Genomic DNA, 15,738 nt, shown 5'->3' on the forward strand with positions numbered 1-15,738 from the left:
GTCATGGATTTTTTTTTTTACCAGGTTTAGAGTATCAGGCACAAATTATTTCCTGTGGAACATTGTTTCCAGTGCCTCAGATCCAATCAGAAAGTAGATGGTTATTCTCTTGTAGTCATACCGTTGTTGCAGAGTGGCTATATCTTGCCTGGAAGGTTGGTTTTGCAGCTTTCAGGTTTCACAGCTAGTAAAACTATTAATGACTTTTCTTCCCCCAAAGACTGCATAGCATCTTCCAGCATTATGAAAATTAGCCAGCAGGAAAGAAGCCTCTACTTGAGTTCCTGTTTGATTTCTCTATGTCCTATAACCAAAGTGTATGATGTTTTCAGTTGTAGGGTCTTACTATCTAGTGCTTCTAAACACCTAGGAATAATGGCCATAGCTTGTACTATTTTGGAGGTCTCTAGAGTGTCCATGAAGAACAACTCATAGAGTGGCAACTCACTCCTGGCACTGAGATTTCAATTGATAACCTATAGCCTCTGGGAGCAGTGGTATCTACCCATCCAGGGTACCTCCACTGAATCTTTTTTAAATTGTAGTTTTAATTAGCTTATAAATATTTGTTTGTTGAGAAAGGGTCCATTCTAGTGTCAAACTGACAATCCTCCTGCCACTGACTCCTAAGTGCTAGAAATTTGGATGTGTGCCACCATATCCAGCTTGCATTTTGAGATTATATTCAACAACTTCATAATGTGCCAGTAGAATGGCTGGCTAGTGCATTCAAATATGTCCATGAAATGTCCACTGTGGGTTATAATACTGTACATTGTCTGTCCTATATTCCTTGCATGTGTTTTTTCACTGTTTCCAGAATTAGCTGTGATTATAAGCATCTGAAGGGCTAGAAGCTGGGCCTGTTTTGAGTAGATTTGTAGGGAAGCCAGCTTAATGGCATGTCACTCTATCACATATAACCTAATGTATTTAAAATATTATTGAGTCACTGGATCTAATGAATTTTCTTACCTCTATACTCTTAAAGGGAAGTCATGAACTATTAAATGAAATGACACTAAGCATGGGCTATAAATGTTCAGCTCCAATTGTGAGGCAGCTTCAGACTTGCACTATATAGCCTCTGCATCTTCTGTCCTTATTGATTTTCATATTATAGTCCAGCTCAAGCTATACATGAGATATTGTTTCTCCTCCAGGTTGCTTCCTTGTGGCCTGCCTTCCTCTCTGTGACATGCATGGATGGCATCTGTGGGTGTTTGAAATAAAATGGCCCCCATAGTGAATGGCACTGTTAGGAGGTGTGGCCACGTTGGAGTAGGTGGGGCCTTGCTGGAGGAAATGTGTTTTGATGGGGTTGTCCTGGTCATGGTGTCTCTTTACAGCAATAGAAACCCTAACTTAGATAGCATCCAATTGTCTTCTAGTTCAGTACAGTAACTGATAAGTTCCATTTTCAGGCTTATGGATGGCTTATATTCAAGCTATCTTGACTTGACAACTGAGTCCTCCAGTCTCTATGCCTTTCTGGTAATTTGTCTTTTTTATTCAGAAATTTTGGAACTATACCCTTTTGTAAAGTCAGGGGAGTATGTGGTGTCTTGAATTTTGTTATATGCTTTCTTTATGTCTTTTGGTTCAATAAATTATTTGAAAAAGTATTTCCCCCTTCTTTGTGAGTTTTGCAAATGACTTATGTAAAGTAATTGGCCAAGTCCATTTCTCTGGATTGGCCAATATAGAAACACTATTCACCCAAAATAGGCCAAGAAGAGTCTCCATAGAAGAAACTGTATTTGATTTTTAGTATGAACAGGCAGCATCTGATCTATCTGAATTATTCTTGGATGTTATTTTTTAATTTTTTTTTTTTTTTTTTTTTTTTTTTTGGTTTTTTTGAGACAGGGTTTCTCTGCGTAGCTTTGCGCCTTTCCTGGAACTCACTTGGTAGCCCAGGCTGGCCTCGAACTCACAGAGATCCGCCTGGCTTTGCCTCCCGAGTGCTGGGATTAAAGGCGTTCACCACCACCGCCCGGCTATTCTTGGATGTTATTTTAAAAAACAATTGGACTTCAAAGAAATAGGAAATGTACTAGTGGGAAGAGGAGAATGACAAATGTATGTTCGTAATTAGATGGTAATATTATCAAAGACCCTCATATACATGTATGAAAATGTAATGAAACCCACTATTTATACAATTGATATGTACTAATGGTAACCAAGAAAATTTGATTATTTTAAAATGACAATGCTGTTTTAAAAATAAAGCACTATATCATAGCTTTTCAAAGTCCCCAGGCTGAAAAACAGTTTTTCATTTCACCCAGTCTGTTTTAATCAGATATCTGAGGATTGAGCTAAAATTGCTATGAGATTGTTCCCTGTCTCCACTGTCTCCTCCAGCCTTCTGAATGGGAAGATATCAAAATTCAGGGCAGCAAAGACAGATACTCTGAAACAAACACTGGTCGAGACTACTAATATGGTAAATTGCAATTAACTAAAAACTGAGGGCCATCAGCTCTGGGAGGCACCTTAAAATTTCTGTTTAATTAAAAGTCTTAGCTTTTCTTTAAGCTTCTTGGAGTTGAAGAAAATGCCTCTGTACATGTGTATAAATATAGAAGTCTGATTTTGAAACTTGAAACATGTTGTAAGTGACTGAATACCCTGGCTGTGTTTGTGCCTGGGAATCAATCTTCTGTCAAGAGCAGAACTCTTTTGTTTGGTTGGGTTTTTGTTTGCTAAGATTGGAATTCATTAAGTAGCCCAGGCTGGCCTCAAACCTCTAATCTTTCTGCCTCCACCTCCTCAGTGTTGATGTCAGCAACAGTAGAGATGGAGGCACAGATCCACACTGCTGCCTCCAGCCTAAGAAGTTCCCTTAATCATCTAGGAAACTTGACTCAGACAAAACTAGATCCTTGACTTCATTAAAGAAAGTTTAAGAGAGGTACTTAAGCAAAATAAGCCATACCCAAGCCTGTGTGTGGACTTCTCAAAGGAAAGGCATGTTTCATCCTCTAAAATAGTCACTTATTGGATTTTGGTGGTTTTTCAAGTTATTACTTACTAAAAAGTGTTACTAAAGAGTTTACATGAGATCAGAGGCAGTCCCTGGGCTGCATTTGACGAAATTAAAATTAATAAGGTTAAAAGTATAGAGATGTAGAAAGTTGGGCCATCTTGACTATAATGGCAATTAATACTCTTGGGTGAGATTCCCAGGAACTGTCTGGGAAAGGAGTAAGGCCACACTTGAGGACCACATAGGTTTAGGCCTTAAGTCTAATTCATTACTATTTTATCACAAAACATTTTACACACACACACACACACACACACACACACACACACACACACACACGTGAAGTGAGTCTTATCTGTTGGCAATCTTACAGCAAATGCTAATTGGGTGGGAATTCTCGATTCTCAGCTGGTGAGGGGCTTCACCCAACTTTAGAGTGAGGGACTGCTATGTTCCATATTTTTTTTTCTATTTTTTTCCTGCCTAACTGGGTTTATGGGCTTGTGCCATCACACCCAAGTGACAAGGATCTTCAGTTGCATCATTTGCCACTTTTCTTCAACAAATAATCATTTCCATCATCTTCGCAAATGCCTGCAGTAACACCTACATTTTCAATCTGCACCATTCATTCTTGGATGCAAGCATCATTGCCCATTCCAGGAGGCTCCTCTGCAAATAAACAGATACCAGAAGAAACCAAGAAATAAAAGCTCTAGGACTGTACCCAAGAAAAAGTCAATCAGGTTGTCTCCTTCCCAGACCCAGGAGAGAGCAGTGATTTATTCGGGCTCTTGGTATCGGAAAGATGTCCCTGAAAGGAAAAGAAAGAATAGAACATTGAAAGGAAAGGACACAATATGATTAGTGATACCGGTCTCATTTTTGTAAGGAATAAGTCTATTGTGTCAGTTTCATAAACAGCAAGAAGAAGAGAATGACGATATTTGTGGGGGCGTGGGGAAGGAGGAAGAGTGAGGAAGGAGATAGATTTCTAAAATGTTGAATATACTGAAGTAATTTTTAAATGAGTCTAGGTAGTTTAGATTTTACTAAAAAAAATCTAAGAAGGGAAAGGAAGAAATTTTTATTTTTGAGATTGTCATTTATTTACAGTTTCTCCCCTCCTTTTCCTCCCTACAAACCCTCTCTCTCACACACCCTCCCAGCTCTCCTACAAATCCAGTTTCTTCTTTTCTTCAATTGTTATTGCATGCATATACGTACTTGTATATAATTACATTTTCCCAAATATGACCCATTGAGTCCATGTAACATTACTTGTATGCACGGTTTCAGGGCTGAGCATTTGGCACTAGACAAACCAATCAGTGTGCTCTTCCCTGGGGAGGGCCGCCTCTCCTGCCCTCAGCTTTCCTCGGTTGCCTGTAAGATTGTATAGGGTTGAGGCGTAGGAGGCTTTTTCTCATTCAGTTTAGCATGTTCTTTAGTGTCATCCTTGTTCAGAAAGGAAGAAATTTGAAAGCAATGTGGACTCTAGAATGATATTCTTTCAGAGGTGCCCCATCCCTTGAGCCAAATTTTAATGCAGCAAGGGACAAGTGACAAAGCCTTAGTGCCTACACTCTTAGTGTGTTTCCTCTGGTAAGAACCTGATCATTTGAACTGAGGGTAGGGAGAATGATTTTTCTGCCTTTCTCCTAAGAACTGAATTGGGGAGTGTGTGCTTTCAATTGGACAAAGCTGTGTTAGAAGTGCTTTCTAGCCTTACAAGGGTGGTGAAAATTAAAAAGGGTCAAAGACAATCCTAAGATTAGTGAGAAAGTACACCCTTTCTACCCCCTGCCATCCACCAATCTCATTTACAAAGACGTCCCACGTCTTTCAAAAGAGACCCGCAAATTACCATGGAAATCTGCCCCACCAGGCTGTGCTCCAGTCAGAGGAAGAGCCTTTGTTCCCAGGGGTATGGGGGGCGCTGGCACTGCACCATAGTGAACACCGTTAAGCCTCACTAATTCCCTGAAAAGGGGAAAGGCCAATCTTGATTTGTAAGAAGCTTGAATTCGAAAATATGCTGAAAGAAATGCCATGTTATTATTTCTAGAAACCTGCAGTCAAACTGCTGTCTGCAGTGGGTGCATTGAGCTGCTGAGACTCTTAAGGCCCAGAACAAATAGATAAGGGCTGTAATTAGCATATTGGTCATTTGAATGCAAAGTGCACTTAGAGTGGCGCTTAAAAACCGTCTGTTAGCATACTCCCCTAGCAGGCTGTCACTTTCCTATGTATATAATATTAATTTGCCTAGCAACATGCCCTATTTCCCTTCCAGCAGTAAACTTTAGCCTAGGAAGTCAGAATCTGGTAAATTTCCCATATCAGCAGCAGGAATGGACAAGGAATGTACAGATCTCAGGGATATGGTGAGCTACTTTGAAAAATCACCATGAACATATTTGAAATTTCTATGTAGTCCTTAAAAGTCACCAGTTGCTTACCATTTACTATTTACTGACTAGATAATAATGTATGCCTTCGAATGATTAAAAGTGTTGGGGGGTGCAAACTGCTTGAATACCCCTCCTCCACAAGTGATCTCATAAAGGGAACAGCAGAGAAAGACATTTGGCTGTAAGCTCCTGCTTTGTAGCAAAATAAGGATTGATCAGGAGGTACAACAGGTGCTTAATTATACAGAACACCAGCACATTGAAATCACCATCCATTAAACACATCTGTGTTGGTCAGTCAATGCTGCCTGTGCATTATTAACTTCGGTATTAAATTCACATTTGAGAGTACTTGGTTTGAAGTGGGACTGACTTATGTTTAGGAAGGGAGAAATGAAAGATGAATACAACTCGGATTTTACCCCAATATTCAGTGTTGCCATCGCATTGCTAAGGACATGGACGGAAAATGTGGTATGGGTTTCCAAGTCCAGCAAGCTATAGGGCAGACTCAGTAAAGGAAAAGCTTGTGCAACCTCAGAGAAGGAGGAACTGAAATGCCTGCCTATTGAGAAAATCCCCCCATTCTATCTTGTGGCCCTGTAAAAATCAGATACACCAAAAGGGAGATAGGAAGACATTACCCATGAACCTCTTAGAGGAAAGATCAATCATCCTTAAGCAATGAAATCCCTAATGTAATGGTTCCCAAATTTTGCTGCACATTAGAATCTGAGAAGATTAGAACCTGAGGGGATTTTTAAAAGCCCAGATGCTCAGATATATGCCATCAAATTAAATGAGACCGTTTAGTAATACGGCCTAGGCAACTGCATTTTATAAAGGTAATTTCTCCTGTGAAACGAAGTCAAGAACCAGCACCAGCAACACCTTTCTTCTTTATGAGCATTTATATTAATCTTTCCAATTACCCTAAGAAGGAGGATTATATTTCACAGATGAGGAAAAGTTCAAAGGGGCCAACTATGTTGTCCAGGGTCTTAAAATTATAACATAATGAAACTGGAATTTGAATGCAGCAATTTAATTACAGAGTCGGCATACTGAAATTTTATGCAACAGTGCTCTCCAGACTTTTGTCCCCATATTCAACAGGAAGAAACCAATCCCATGTCAGTGCACTGAGAATTTATTAGGCATCTGTTACATAAAACACACAGTTTTAGTCACACTGTGTGCTTCTAGGTAGAGTCAAGGAAATACAGCCAACTTCTGATAAGTCTGATAACCCTAGTTTGGTTGTCATTTTATTTGCATTGTCGAAGCCTTATTAGGCCCAAACTACCAGAGACAAGAATATAGCTGGACAAAATCAGATTTATTGTGTGACTCAGTCATTGAGCATCCTCAATCATAAATATCAATAGCAAAGCAACTCTGGGATCACTGGTAGGAAGGTAGTAGTCACCCAAGGGTGAAGAGGGAACCCTGTGACATTTCACAAGTGCTAGGTAGCCTTGGAAGAAATAGTGCTTTCCATACCGTTACAGCTGGCTTTAATATGATAAATGTCAGAACTATATATTCTTAATCCATGCTAATTTTTATTCTTTCAATCCCAGTCAGATTTATGCTATTTAGGTTTTTGCCCTGTTCAAATTAGGTGGGGCTGAGAAACACATTGACATTCATGTAACTCATGAATCAATTTATCGATTGCCAGATGAGTTGATAAAATACTTGATATTATCAAAATGAGTCGATGAAAAACACATAGGGCAAAATGTCAACAATGATGAAATCTAAATAAGGTTAGTGTTTGAGTCATTAGTGTTAGATCAACATCAATTCCTACATTTTAAATATTCTATAAATTAAAATATCAGAGAACATTTGGTTAAGGATAGATGGGGGCTCTGATACTTTCTTGTGATTTCCTGTGACCCCTACACTAATTCAAATAGTTAATCAAGCCATCAAAGCCTAGGATAGTTTCGATAGTTACTTAGATAACACCTTTTCGAGCTCAGGATGTAGTTCAGTTGTGAGAGTGCTTGCCTGTTAAACACAGGGCTCTAAATTCCATTCCCAGCACTGCATACAACTTGAATCCCACCATTTGGGAGGGGGTGACAAGAGAATCAGAAATCCAAGGATATCCTCAGATGCATACAGAGCTTGAGACCAGTCTGGGCCACATAAGACCCGTCTAAATAAATAAAAGCACTTTTCCAAAGTAGTCTGACTTCCTGTTCTTCCCCAAATAGTCTGAAACTGGTTATGCCAGTGTTCCTTATGTAGGTCCCTGGATTTCCTCTTGCAGCGTTATCGGTACCATGACTAGCAGGTATAGCTCTCTAAAGGCTTATAGGTATGGGAGCAGTTTTCTCATAGCCCGTTGTTTGTGTTCAGTTTGTTCGTGGCCACTTGAGCATAGTCTCACAATATGCATTACAGATTACCAGATAAGGAGAGGAGGAAAGAATAGGAGAAAAGGCATGGGGTATGAATGTCAAAACATCTGAGGTAACAGAATAGCTTGGTCAGGCCAACACTTGAGCATAACACAAGCTGAGGTGGGGCTGGAGTATGACAGGCTAGATATGATTTTCTGCTCACTGAAATCAAGAGCTGTGGGTTTGCCTTGGAGGTACTACATCTGTATTGTTAGCAATTCCCTATCTGAGTGTGTATGTTGTCTCTCAAACTAGATTCCAAACCCCCTAATAAGATGGCCCAAGTTTAGTTCATTTGTATAACTTTTGTAGCACCTAGCTATATGCCTTATTATGCTTGCTAGGTATTCAGTAAATGTCTCCCAGGAATGACTGATAATAACACACACACACACACACACACACACACACACACACACACACACACACAAAATGCAACTGCTTTTCCCTTTCTAAATTGTCTGGAGCCTAAATGTAACATAGGGTAGGGGTTTGTGTCCAGGAAAAGGGAAGTAGCAGGTAAAAAATAGCACACATACCACTACCAACCCTGAGCTCCCTTTGCATCTGGTTTTGGTGACCAGTTTTAGCCATTTCCTTCCGTGTTGGACCCTGGGCCATGCCCATGATGGATGGCACCCTTTGAAGACAATGTGCCTATCCCTAATGTATTTAGCATTCTGCTCACTTCTCCCTCTGTTTGGCTTTACTAAAAACTTGCAGAGATGCTTCCCTTCATCACCACTTGTTTCCCAGGACTGTGATTTACAATAAACATGTGGATTCAGGAGGGACCTGCAGTGGTAGGTAAGGAACTGCCTAAAAAGTATACTTTATCTGAAGTAGTCACCACTTTGCCTATGGATGAGTTTTCTCCTTCACCTCTGGAGAGAGATGTCCCACTGCTCATCATTTCAGATGATTGGGTGTGGGGATGGGGCCACTTCTCTTCCTGATAACCTTATTATGTGTTTATCAGGAGCAGACACTGCCCAGGTTGTCACGACAACCAGCAATGATTCAAAGCTTTCCTGAAAGGTCTGTATCTCTGGCAAATAATCAGCCTTTAGCTCTCAGGAGATGCTGAACTGAGCAGCCAATCACAGGTGAGCTGAGAAAACATGACATCATAGTCTGGCTGGTCCAAAAAAATTTTTGGGGGGGTTTTCTATTTTTTCATTAATTTTTCCCCCTAGATATCTCCCTCTCTCCCTCCATTCCTCCCTCTCTTTCTCCATTCTTCTCTCTCTCTCTCTCTCTATCTCTATCTCCCCTTCCTTCCTACTTCCTCCTTCTCTCCTTTCCCTCCCCCTCTCTCTGCTCTCTCCCAGGGGAGCAAGCAAGCAAGTGCACACACATACACCACAAATCCTTCACAATAAACCCCAAGTTTTTCAAATTCAATTTACTCTGCAGTTTGACTTAGGTTCTCCAAGTGCAGTGATTGGGAGTGGGAGGGAAATGAATGTATAATGTGATTCTTTTGGGAGAAAAGTCAAACAGAGCATCGGCTCAATTAATTAATGTGGTTTGATATGTAGGACCATAGTGGAGGCAGAGGTAATTAACACTGAGTCAAAGGAGAGAAACTTCCTACCTCTCTTATTAATTCACTCCAAGCCACCTGGATTTAATAGTCTTCTACTTTTCCTCCACTGACTTCCTCACAAAGGGAAGAGGGCAGAGACAGTGGACTTTTGAATCCTCTCAGGTTCTGCAAGGCAGGCCTCTAGTGTGGGCTAATTATAAAGAACAAAGGTTAGGACAGACCTTCTGTTCCCAAATGCATATTTAGGAATCATGTGTAAGTGCGGCCTCATCAAATTGATTAAGGAGGTGTGTGTTTCTGAAATCTATTAGGTTCGCTTTTGTGTCGTTCGCCATTTGCATTCATGCAACACTTTAGAGATAGGCAAAGTAAGATTGACAAAGGGGAAAACTAAAAGCTGGGTAAATTGGAAACTTGTTCAAGGGTTTATCCAGTTTACCAGAGTTCTGAGTTGCAACTCTGGTCTCAAGAAGATGGTGAGTTCTTAGCCATAGGATTCTCTCTGCCACACAGTTTCTGGTTTTACAGACACACCTTTTGGTATGCCTGAACTCCCTCATTTACTTTGAATGCAACCCACACAATTGCCTGCTGCAGGAGAGCTGCAGCTGCTATTAATGGGGACAGATAGACAAGCAGAACAAGGGTCAGTTTCAGTGACTACAACATATAGTAGTACCCAGATGCTAAGTGGAGGTAGACTGGGTACTGCTCCTAGCTAACACCTGGGTACCAGTTGCTGAGCAAGTTGGGATAGGAGGGTAGTTTATAAAAGTGCATTTAAAAGCAAAAAAAAGGAGAAGAAAGAAAAAAGAAAGAAAGAAAGAGAGAGAGAAAGAAAGAGAGAGAAAGAAAGAAAATTTAAAATATTGCCTGGCATTGGTGGCACACACCTTTAATCCTAGCACTAGGAGGCAGGGTCAGGTGGATCTCTGTGAGTTTGAGGCCAGCCTGGTCTATAAAGTGAGTTCCAGGACAGCCAGGGCTACACAAAGAAATCCTGTCTTAAGTCCCCCACCCCAAAACAAAAGAAATAGAAGTATATCTGGGGGCTAGAGATTAAGAGCACTGAGGACCCTTTCAGAGGACCTGGGTTTGATTTCCAGCACCCACATGGCAGCTCACGACTGTCTGCAACTCCAGTCCTAAGATATCTGATGCCCTCTTCTGGCCTCCATAGACATTAGGCATGCAAGTGATGCACAGACATAGATGCAGGCAAAACACCCATACACATAAATAATGAAAGTTTTGAAAAGTACACCTGCTTCTGAAAACAATGTGAAGACCAAGAGCTGCAAAAGCTCGGCATCTACTACTAGAAACATTTGCTGGCCATGGGACTTACAGCAGGAGTGGAAAGCGAAAGCATGCTAGCTGCTTCTGCCCTGTAGACTACATATTATTATTTTCCTGCATCTAGTCTGTGTTCAGGGATGGCTCAGTTCACCCTATCTTTGATTGGCCTACCTGAACCACTGGCCTAGCATGCAAACTGTTTTTAGGATAGCCAGGGTGTTGATAGCTTTTGTTTTAAGCACTCTCCTGGATTATATTTTCCATTCTAATTCTGCTTTTACAAGCAAAATACAGTATATACTTATTCTTTAAATTCATTCAAGCAAAGGCAGTCATGCTAACACAGGCTTGTCATCCAGTACTGGGAAGGTGGAGGCAGAAGATCAGGAGCTTGTCAGTTCCATCAATGGTATGGTATATGAGAGTGTGCAATGTTTCTTGCTGTGGAATAATGCTTTTGTACACTGATTTAATAAATGCTGATTGGCCAGTAGCCAGAGAGGAAGTATAGGCAGGATAAGCAGACAAGGAGAATTCTGGGAAGAGGAAGGTTGAGTCAGGCGATGCCAGCCCGCCGTCCAGGGAGCAACATGTAATGGCACATAGGTAAAGCCACAGAACACAAGGCAACATACAGATTAACAGAAATGGGTTAGTTTAAATGTAAGAGCTAGTCAGTGGTAGGCCTGAGCTAATGCCTGAGCAGTTTTAATTAATATACGCCTCTGTGTGTTTACTTGGGTCTGAGTGTCTGCAGGATCAGTGGGTGAGAGAGATTTGTTCTGACCACAGGCCAGGCGGGACACAGATAAACTCTGGCCAAAGTTTCTTTTATCTAGGATTTGACTGGAATGAAGACAGTAACTTGAATTTACTTCTATTGCTAAAAGCCCCATTTCAGATATCTCTCTTCTCATGCAAATCATCAACCTGGTTTGGTTGGTAGGACCCAACAGATAACTACAAATTCAAAACTTAAAATTTGAGGGACATGGATCTTTGCTGATTACACATCACTTTTGGTACCATAATGTCCAAAAAATGTTAGTTGTACCACCAAAATTTGGAGACCGTCTCTATTTGTGTACAAAGGAAACACTCCATGTCCCCATCCCCAACACATACTCTCAAATTGCTTTACAGTGAGTTCGAAAGGACCTGGGGGTCAGAGTAGGAGGCCTGGTTCGTATGACCATTTCTTTGATGCAGTGCACTCATGAATTTAAGGTCCTGGGATTTTACTGTGTATTCTATGAAAGTCAGATCGTAATGCTTGCTGAGGTAAACTGTTGTGGTTATTGTGGTGATTTAATGGTGAGGTACAAAGGAGGTTTTTAATCTGAGAAATATGATACACATTCCAAGTGGTTATTAAGAGTGTATCCTTAAACCAGGGAGCTTCTAAGCAAGAGGAGCAGATAGAATTTGGGAGGAAAAAATTACATACAGATGAAATATTAAGGTTGTACAGTTTAGAGTCTTTTCCTCACTCTATATTCTTGGAGAACAAACCACACTGGGAGTAAAGAATCTTTGGGTATCAAGAATAACACAGATTATCCCCTTTTTACACAGGGATCCAAGTCTTTCATGCTGGGTTTAGAATCTTGTTTAAATGACATTACTATGCTTCAATTTGTCAAGTACCTAATAGGATTTTGCTGCCCCACCTACCCCTGCACGTGCACACACACACACACACACACACACACACACACACACACACACACTTAGTCTCTGTAATCACTGGAGAAAGAAGAAATACACACATGAAACGTTTAAATAACTATGTGAAGTGACTATATAAATAGCTTCAAGTTATAGCTGAGGTATATGTGGGGATTAGAATGAAATCAAATACTTTTTAATTACAATTGAAATCAATACCCCAGAAACCATAGCTGAATCATTACCAGGAAAATCCAGTTACGCTTCCTTTAAAAAAAAAGTATTTGGGTTTAAAATAACCCAAATAAATGCAATTTACAAATAAGATACGCTACCATTAAGCAAATGACATTTAGATCAGTATTTTTTAGATTACTTCCATCATTATGTATAAAAAAATCAATGTGATGTAGTTACTTTTTTAACTCCAAAGTTAATTAAAAAGATATCTGTAAAGTCATTGTAAGCAGAATCATCCTGATTTCAACCTATTAATCAAGAATGGGGGAGAGAGTGTGCATTGCATTAGAAGACAACCACCAGGTGTGTTTTAAAAGATATTTTAAACTACTACCTTATTTTTAAACAACACTTACATGGTATAGTTTTTCCTTATAAAGCCGGTGCATATCTTCACAGCCATTAATGCCATGTTTAATTTTTATTAAGCATACACTTCAGCGTATTAGAAAATTCATGGACTTTGTACTCAGATTTCAATACATATTCCTGCTCTACTACTTTCTACTGTCTTCATATAATACTTATGTATGCATAAATATGTATTTCTATTGAAGGAAAATATTGCAAAGTCATCCTCAAGAATGGTTTGAATTATGTAGTTTACTTAGTCTCTGTCATCCTCATCCCTGTTTTGTCGTAGGTTGGTTATTCTTTCACTGCCTGATGTTAGTCAAAATGAATCAATACACCCCCCCACACACACACACACACCCCTTTCCTGCTATCTGAAGAGTTATCTCTGGTTAATCTTCCTCAGAGTACCTGGGAAAACATGAAATTCAGTCTTGGTGTTAAAATGCATTAAACATAAAAATGTGCCGTCATTGGGAAGAAATGAGTGTTGTTTCTTATGCAGTGTTGAGAAAATTAAATAAAGGGACACCGGAAATAGTTATTGTTCATTCTGGCCATTCAGTTGTGTGAGCATACATTTATCTTTATTTTTAAAAAGTTTAAAAGTAGAGAAGAAAATTGCCTATAACGCACTACTTTAACCTAACCATTAAAATTTTATCCTCTCCTCCTTCTGTGTTGGGGAGGCACATTTTGCATCAGTGTAGCTCAAACATACAGAGTATTGTGCAGCCTATTGTCTCTTTGCAGAGGTTTGACATAATTTATATAAGCTGCCAAAATTCTAAGAATGGTGGATTTGGGAATAGGAAGTGATGATTTGCGAAGGTAGATTTTAAATGGCTTAGGACACCTGTCAAAAATTGAACCTTCTGGTAAAGATGAGAGAAATCACTAAAGGTTTTAGGGAAAGGACGAAGAAGGGGATCTGTGTGAAATCAATGCACCCAACTGGAAGTAAAATGATTATTTCTTTTGCATAATGCCACCTGTTTTGAAATGTATGTTTCATGTACAGGAGACTGTTTTTCCTGTCTAAATTGCTACCTTTCTTAATTCCACCGCCACACACACACACACACACACACACACACACACACACACACACACACACACACCCCTCTTAGTTTTGTATGTAACCCGCTAGGCTGACAGGTGGTGTCCCAAATCCAAACCATTTCCTCAAGAAAGCCTGCTCCTGTAGACGGATTCCCTGGCCGGAAAATACATCTCAAAGCCTAGTGTTCTTAAGGCTGGCAAGCAAGAAAGATGCATGAAATGTCCCCTCCCCACTCCTGTCTGGTGCCTCTTTCTCGATGGCTCCACCTTCCTCTTTAGACAATCCTGATAGTGTAGAAGTTTCCATCTCCTTTCCCCTCTCCTTCCCCCCACCCCTTTCACTTTCTCCCCCCGCCCCACTAGGTCGCTTCCTGCCTGGAAACAAAAGATTGGTCCCCGGTAGCCCACTCAGGGCGATTTTACTTTTATGCTCACCATCTGATTGGCCTAGGTACGGTGCAGAGCCCAGGTGACGTCATAGCAAAGAAGAGCTAGGGAGCGGTTGCTGAGCTGGGGCTCTACAGCAGGCAGGCAGCTGTGGCCGCACGCAGTCTGGGGTCTTACACTGGGGACTGAAGCTTTTCCCCTCTGGGAGTGAGTGTACTGGGCGAGAGAAGAGCCGTGGGGGGAGCCGGCTGGGCCCCGGGCTGCGGCTGCAGCCGCTGGGCTGCAGCTCCCCAGCCCAACTGTCGGCGTGCTTGGAGGTACTGGAAAGGTCTTGGCAGGGTGGCTGGACCCTTGGCAGGTAAATCCCGCGACTTCTATACTGTACCGGGCTAGCTCGAGGGTGAGGAGGCTGCTAGGCAGATGTTCCTTCCTGTGTCCCCCCTCCTGCTCCTGCTGCGCCCCAGCTTTGACTCTCCTACGTGGCTCCCTTGCCCAAGCCATGGGACCCAGCGCACAGCGCTTGATGGGGTTTGCCTAAGCAGATGAGTGGGTGTGTCCGGGCTAGTCCTGAAGGACCTGGGCTTCTTCCTTTGGCCAAATCCAGGACTAGCTTACTGGGGCTTGGGCCGCCTGGGGCAAAATCCGCCCTGAAAGCTATGTCAGACTGGAAGTCTCCTACCATCTCCCCCCTCCCAACCCCCAGCCACAGTGTTGACAGCAGCCCTCTAGAGAAGGGGAGGGGGTGTGGCCGCAGTCTGGCCAAGTCTGCATCAGGAGGACCCAACTGAAACAGCAAAGTACCAATTTTCTTAAAAAGGAGCCCTCCTTTCTTTTAAAATTTTTTTCTTTATCCCCCTCCCCTTTTCACACGGGGGGGATGGTAATGACAGGAGAACTCTTTTTTTTTTTCCTTCTTCTTCCTTGGGGACTGAATGGATTAAATAAGGTCCTTAGAAAAGCCCGGAGTCCCCCTGTTGGCCCCTGTCTTTGTCTGGGGAGTGGGGTCATTGGGTTTACTGCGTCCTCCCTTCCCAGTCCCTGTGGCTCCCAGGAGACACTGCCCTCAGTTTGTGACCTGGCATGATGACTGGCATACTTCTGGGTGAAGAGAACATTTTAGATTCAGGCTCTGGTATGCTTTCCCTTTCCTTAGGTGGTGGTTGAGGGCAGGTTGAGGGTTTGGGAGGTAGAGGTGGTTCTCCCAAGGAGGGAACCAGGGGCTCCATTGGGGTTGGTTTGTTTGTTTGTTTCTTGGTCCCACCTTCCAGAATCCAGTTCCAGATTATAGACTTGAGGTTTCTGGGCTGTCTGGGCGGTAGAAGCAGAGGACAGAAGGGTGAGCGGCTTGGCTTT

General features: G+C 41.6%; 1 protein-coding gene across 11 annotated transcripts in view; it reads left to right on the forward strand.

The window, feature by feature from the left end:
* Positions 1 to 15,738, forward strand: part of Pak3 (p21 (RAC1) activated kinase 3) — a 277,471-nt gene that overhangs the window by 145,604 nt on the left and 116,129 nt on the right. For 5 of the 11 annotated variants that reach the window (XM_028876941.2, XM_028876942.2, XM_028876940.2 and 2 more), the window contains exon 1: positions 14,462 to 14,743. The exons of 3 other annotated variants lie outside the window; for them this stretch is intronic. The gene's annotated coding sequence lies outside the window, so the exon portion shown is untranslated. Of the gene's footprint in view, positions 1 to 14,461; positions 14,744 to 15,420; positions 15,518 to 15,738 lie in introns of those variants that run through there. 3 more of the 11 variants (XM_028876943.2, XM_028876948.2, XM_028876950.2) reach the window with 3 other exon arrangements.

This window comes from Peromyscus leucopus, chromosome X, assembly GCF_004664715.2.
Source record: "Peromyscus leucopus breed LL Stock chromosome X, UCI_PerLeu_2.1, whole genome shotgun sequence".
Classification (NCBI taxonomy): Eukaryota; Metazoa; Chordata; class Mammalia; order Rodentia; family Cricetidae; genus Peromyscus; species Peromyscus leucopus.